Below are 6,941 nucleotides of genomic sequence, written 5' to 3' on the forward strand. Positions count from 1 at the left end.
CAATGTATGTACAATATTTGTATAGTATGTTTATATACACAATGTATATATGGATATGTATAAGTATGTACACAATGTACAGTTCCAGCTTACAATTGAATATTTACAGTTACATGGTGGTGGTGGTCCCCACAGTTTATCAGTTTCCCTGATTCAGGGCCCGAATGGCCTGTGGGAAGAAGCTCCTCTTCAGTCTCTCTGTCTTGGTCATCAGGGAGCGAAAGCACTTCCCTGACCTTAACAGAGAGAAGAGTCTATTGTTGGGATGGGTGGGGTCCTTCACAATCCTCCTGGCCTTGGTCTGGCACCGCTTGTAATAAATGCTCTGCAGGTCAGGAAGTTCCATATGAGTGGTCGTCTGTCCTGCTTGGTGCTGTTCCCAAACCAGACTGTGATGTTCCCTGTGAGGATGCTCTCGATAGTGCAGGTGTAGAAGTTCCGCAGTACCTTGGAGGGCAGTCTGAAGTCTTTTAGGCGACTGAGGTGGTAAAGACGCTGACGAGCCTTCTTTGCCAGGGAGTTGGTGTGGCGGGACCAGGACAGGTCCTGCGAGATGTGAACACCAAGGTACCTGAAACTATCTACTCTCTCCACCATGGTTCCACTGATCCTCACAGGTTGGTAGTGCCGCTCCTGCTTCTTGCTGCAATCCACGATTAGCTCCTTTTTCTTGCTGATATTTAGGAGGAGATTATTTTCCTGGCACCAGTTTTCCAGGTGTTTAATCTCCTCCAGATTAAACCTCCTCCAGATTTTATCCTTTTAGATAAAAACAAGTGTGAATTGTTTCTCTATGCACTGGACATCACACAGTGCATATAAAAACAATTCACTATTCATGCATTTAATATTATTATTATTATTGTTGTTGTTGTTGTTGTTGTTGTTACTTATAGCTTATAGCTTTCTTATATGTAGACTATTCCAAATTGCTTAATATACCTAGAGTGAAATGCTGATGTTTACTAAAGTTGTGCTTCTAATTATGTTTGTGTTAAAGCTTCTGACATATTCTTTCAATGGATGCTTTGATTGAATAGATTGAACAATGTTCATCCAACCATTAATAAACAGCCAATAAAATTACCTAGTCTAATGTGAAACAAGATTTAAACTATGATCGAAGCTTTTCTTATATTATGCTATATTATATTATATTATATTATATTATATTATATTATATTATATTAATCGTCAGATGCATATGCATTCCTCTTTTTCATTAGACATGTGTACATTAGTATATTTGTGTACATCTGCATATTTGTATCTGATCCAGCTTTGAGTTTACATTTCAAAGCATGAGCCCAAATCTTTTCCAGAGTGTCTTCTCTACTTTGTAATCCAAAGGAAGCAGGCCAGACGAGCAAAGCGAGCAAACATGTTGCCGTATTTATATTAATCTTAGGATGGTGAGGTGACTCCTGCGTAACTGGAAGCTTGCAGGACATCACACAAACATCCAGCTAATGATACACTACAGCTGAGTCTAATTTCTCTCAGGCATGAGAGTGGGCAGCCAAGCTTTATAGTTTTATTACCCTATTACCACATCACAGTCTTTTACTGTAGTGGCTGTTGAGTCTTGTTTAGTGGACTGAAGTTTAATGTTGATTTTATTTCAAATAGAAATAAAAGGTTGAACAAGCAACCAATGAACACTCCGCAAATAATTTGCGTGCAATGTACCATACCAATTAGTTTCTGGTTTCAGTTAGTAATATTATTATGTGTGTTTGTGTGTTTGTGTGTTTGTGTGTGTGTGTGTGTGTGTGTGTGTGTGTGTGTGTGTGTTTTCACTGAGGTTCATTATATTTTATTTTAAGATAAATATATTTTAGGCAATATAATTCCTACAGAATGTGAACTACATTTAATTAAAATGTTTGCATTAATTTATGTTTACTTTTTTATAATTAAAATAAAAAAGGTTCTCTCCACCTGGAATAGGTATCATGCTAAAAAAAATCCTTAAACTTCTAATTGAATCTATGGATCTCTGTGAATTTAGATGTGAAAAACAGGTTAATAGCGACATCTTCAGGAAATGTATGTCATGGCAATAAGTAAGTCAGGTTTGTCAGAGTGGGTGGAAATAAATAAGTCAAAATAAATTTGCACTGAAATAACTACATGCATTTTTATTCATATTGAATTAAAATAATAAATATTCACATTATTAGTCACACACACACACACACACACACATACATACATATATATATATATATATATATATATATATATATATATATATATATAAAACCTTTTTCTCAAACTCGAGGACGCTTTACAGACATATTTTACAATCACTCACAACATCTGATGCGAAGCCAATTTGCACACAGCATACTCTCAATCAGAAACCACAGCCCCCTGGGGGACTGCACCAGGTGCAGGGAAAGGGGAGGAGGTTAAGACCAGATCAGAGCACTGACCTGTGTCCAGATCACTGGAGAAACATGCACACATATATCATATATATTGATGATACATTAATCTACTCTCAGTTGCTATCTGAGCATCTATATATATATATATATATATATATATATATATATATATATATATACATGCACATAGGTCACATTCATACAGGACAACTTGGAGTTTCCAGTCAACCTGACCTCAGTGTTTCTTGGACTGTGAGAGGAAACCCAGACAGACACAGGGAGAACGTGTCAACTCCACCCAGCTAGGGACTCAAACCCTAGAACTGAGAGGCAAGCATGCTAACCCCCAAGCCACCATATCATTCTTTGAATAAGTTTATTATAAATACATTAATTCATGAGGATTTAGTACACTGTTGCCTATGTTCACCCATCTACTTGTCCTAAATCCCACTGCCAGCAAAGCCAGACTCCTGATATCTTTTTAAATATAACGCTCGGAGAGGAAAATTGAAGACACAGCATTGGTAGCACAACTGACAGCATGAACTGTTTCACAGCACATCTTGAGAGTATGAATTATTAGAAAAGGCTTAAACATTTCTGAGAAGCAGTATAGCTGATCACCCTTCTACCATCTAACACTAATTATACTATTATATTCATAGTTTGCATTAACATAGCCTATTTGAAATGGCATGTGTTGTGCTAGTGTGGGTGTATATTGAATTAAGACCTATAGTTTGCAAACTGAAAAAAAAAATAAATACAGTAGTCCTAATAAATACTAGCAACTAGTAACTAGTAAACAAATTAATCTCATGAATACTAATTATTGTTATTGGAGAGGTAAACCAGGTTTTGTATAATGAACATCATTCACTGGTGAATGGAAAGGAAGATAAAATAAATGAATGTCTGAAATGTCTATTTTCACAAAGCTATTTCCATCTCTAAAACTTGAGATAATTAATATCAAGTGCATTACCAATATCCTGTCAGTAACCATCAACAGGAATATGTTATTTAATAAACATATTTTGGTATTAAACTGATGAACGCTTAATAATCCTTTTATAGTATTGTGTGTTACTGGTATTTATTAATATCAGTTTATTAATATCAATGATCTAAATAGTGGGCTTTTAAAAATCCACAAAATATACACAAACTACTTATTCTCTATCAAATTTTAAGATTGCCAGTAATCAGTTTCAGTGCCATAGTTTTATTCTCTCTCTCTCTCTCTCTCTATCACACACACACACACACACACACACACACACACACACAAACATAAATATATGTATATACAAATTATTTTAACAGGCAAGAGCAGTATACGCCAAAAATCCCAAACTCCAGCAGATGTCAGTCAATGATTAGAAGTGAGTTTTATTGAGTACTTGGATGTGTGTGAGGAGACAGTGTAATGGTAACGGTAAAGTTGAGGTGTGTCCAATTTAAGCCAACAGCATGTGTTTGGCTGGGTGCAGGCAGACCTGTGGGAGCAGGGGTGGAGTGTGGAGAGGTGTCCATTGAGATCCACTGCCTGAAACGTAATGAGCTAGATATTATATACCCAGTAATATCAGTATATTTACATGCACCTAAAAACAGTTCCCTCAAGTATTAAACAGATTTAAAAGATATCACAAGACAACAAGAAGAAAAATGTCCAGAACCTTTCCTTTTCTGGCTTGTATCAAGACATGCAACTCACCCTATTTCACTTTAAATGCATCCAGTTGACTATAATAGGATTCATGTTACCAATGTGACTGTGCATGTAGGTGCACATGTCTTTGATCATTAGTGATAATTACATGGTCTCTCAGTTCTGTAAAGTGTGAGAAAATAAAAGGTGAAATGACTAAGCTTTGGTTTTCATAAAATTACACATTCCCAATCAGCATTTCTCTGGTGCTAGACAATGGTTAGTAATCATACTCAATCAAATATGTGTCCTTGCCCCAAAACAACTACCTGGAATATTTACTCTCTTCCAGGAGCCATCTTGTAAATGCAAACAAGCAACCAACTGAGTCCCCCAGAAACGATTTCTGCTGGACTTCACAGTAGCCTCGGCAACAAGCTCACAATGTTCCGTGAGCTTTAGTAAGGCTACTGATATTCTGAAGCAAGTTGTAAGATCATGATTTGTACTTTGGTCTGGTATGTGTATGGCAACACATAGGGCTTTAGCAGCGTGGCCGTTCCCATACACCAGGAGCTCTTCAGAGACGAATGCTACATCCACTGCCTGCTGCTCAGCATTTATTTCTTTATTTATTTTTTCTTTTGCCAAGTCATAAAAGTGTCAGTCAATCAGGCTGCGCTGGGGCCAGGGCCGAGGCCAGTCTGAGCTTTGAAGTGAGGGCTTGTGTCATGACACACCCTGGTGTGCTGCCCTGACTGTGGGGTGTCGGGCTTCCCTGCCACCCACCACCTCCAGCTCCACTGCTCGTCCCCAGAAGCAGACATCACAGACAGCAGCCAGAGCCCAGATCGCCACGCCGGGGCCTGTGCACATGGAGCACACTGTAAATCAGTCTCAGTAATGCCTTCTGGGATGAAAGAGAGGAAGTTTGCCACCACCCAGACATCACACCCCCTCCACTTCATGACCATGGCTCCTTTGTTTCCCTTGACCAGCTTGCTGATCCCAGTGTGACTGGGTGCTCTTCTGACACACACACACACACACGCATGCACATGCACACACACACACAAACACATACACACACATTGCTTTACCTCTGGTCTGAAACTGGGCAGCTGGCCAAAGAGGAAAGGAATCACCTGGCTTGGGCTGAAATTAATTAGCGCCTCCCTGCCTCAACCTCCCTCTGCTTCTCAAGATTTTAGGGGTGCACATGGAATGAGGCCTCCAACCAGATGGGGAAAAGTCCCAATTTATCACCCACGTCTCAGTGGAATTGGATGGGCTGAAGAGGATGAGCAGGTCCCTCTCTGTTATCCAGAGCCAGCCGGAGACATCCAGAGACGTCTGTGGGGGCCCTTATTGCATGGCAGCCAGCAGGTGGCACAGGTGCAGACACTCTTTCCCAGGTCCTCCACCTCCCACCCCCACACCACACCCAACACCATCCTACTTGGGCATTAGATGACCCATGTTGGTGTGAAACCACTCCAGCCTGATGCGCACTGGCTGATCCTGCAACCACCAAGGCTTGGTTTTTAGCTGCGATTCCTGACTCGTGGCTCATAGTATGTCTGCAAAGCGCCAAACGGCCCGATGCAAGGAGCTAATGAGAAACAGATTGCTGGAATTAAACCATGCACGGCCAAACAGTGGCCATATTCCCGATCCCAACGGATGCCCCGCAGGAGTAACACAGGCTTGTGAGAACATGAAAGCGATGGCGCGCCTGTCCGGAATTTGTTAGGATAAATCAAAACATGTAAGCAATGTGACAGTATGAATTTAACACACAAAAAGGGTGTATGTTTCCAGGTTCCACCACAGTCATGGAGCAATGGATGTTGTCATGAACATCCCTTTAGTGCTGAATACAGTCCCCAAGCATGCACAAGGAACAAAGGGGCTTGTGTGAGAGAGACATGCTTCACAGAACCTGGATGTCATGTTTTAGTCTGTACACACACTGAGCTCTTGCTTTGTCACACAAGAGCCTGTCAGAGTCCAGAATTCAAAGATCATACTTTTCAGGAGACTGGTTGCTATAATGAATTCCTATTACTAAACAGTGGATGCTTTCGAAAGGCTGTGCGTTTGATCCTGGCAGTCAGTATGTGCTAGTTCCTTCTGCTTATGTTTCATTAATTTCAGAGTGTAGTGCTCAGTGTTGCTTGAGAAGGTGGATCAATACCAGCATAGAGAAGGGGTGCTGCTCCCTTGTTTGGTTAAAAATCCAATCAAATTGGAGTTTGGCTGGAGCAAAGAGCAACTTTAGTAACCTCATTACTAGACAAACATCTGAGACTAGGGGATATAAAAGAAGCTCAAAAATAGTACAGTCTTTGGGCAGATAGGACCCAACTCAGCAGAAAGCACTATATAACACATATTTAATAGGATTAAGTGTAACTGAGGCTCCACAATATTATAAGCATAATAGACCATGTATTTCTTTTACATATACCAAATGTTGTCTATATTATTATCTGAGTAATTTCACTGAACTACATATGGAAAGGTTAAAGATTAGCCCTAAGGTTGCCAGGGGTGTGCGAGCATACTCCTTATCTTCTCAAGGAGGCAAAAGTTAAGGTGAATCTGCTCTGAAGTGATTAGGTGTCGGTTATGTAGTTAGCTGCTTTGGAAGGTCGAGGCTGTCATTAGGAAAGCCTGGCAGCTGACAGCTGTGCAATAGGCTATCGATTTTCCCAGAACCAGCAGTCAGGGGCCTAAACTCGAAGGGCTGACTGAGCGCATCAAAATGCCAGAGTTCTCCAGGTCAATCACACACAGCATACGGTGTGGAGGGGTGAGTGCTTTAGCAGTCAGAATGCGTGCACCTGCAACAAGCCAAATAAAGACATCAGCCTTGAGGACAGTAAAAG

The sequence above is a fragment of the Electrophorus electricus genome, chromosome 19 (assembly GCF_041902795.1).
Source record: "Electrophorus electricus isolate QZ-2024a chromosome 19, ASM4190279v1, whole genome shotgun sequence".
NCBI classification, from domain to species: Eukaryota; Metazoa; Chordata; class Actinopteri; order Gymnotiformes; family Gymnotidae; genus Electrophorus; species Electrophorus electricus.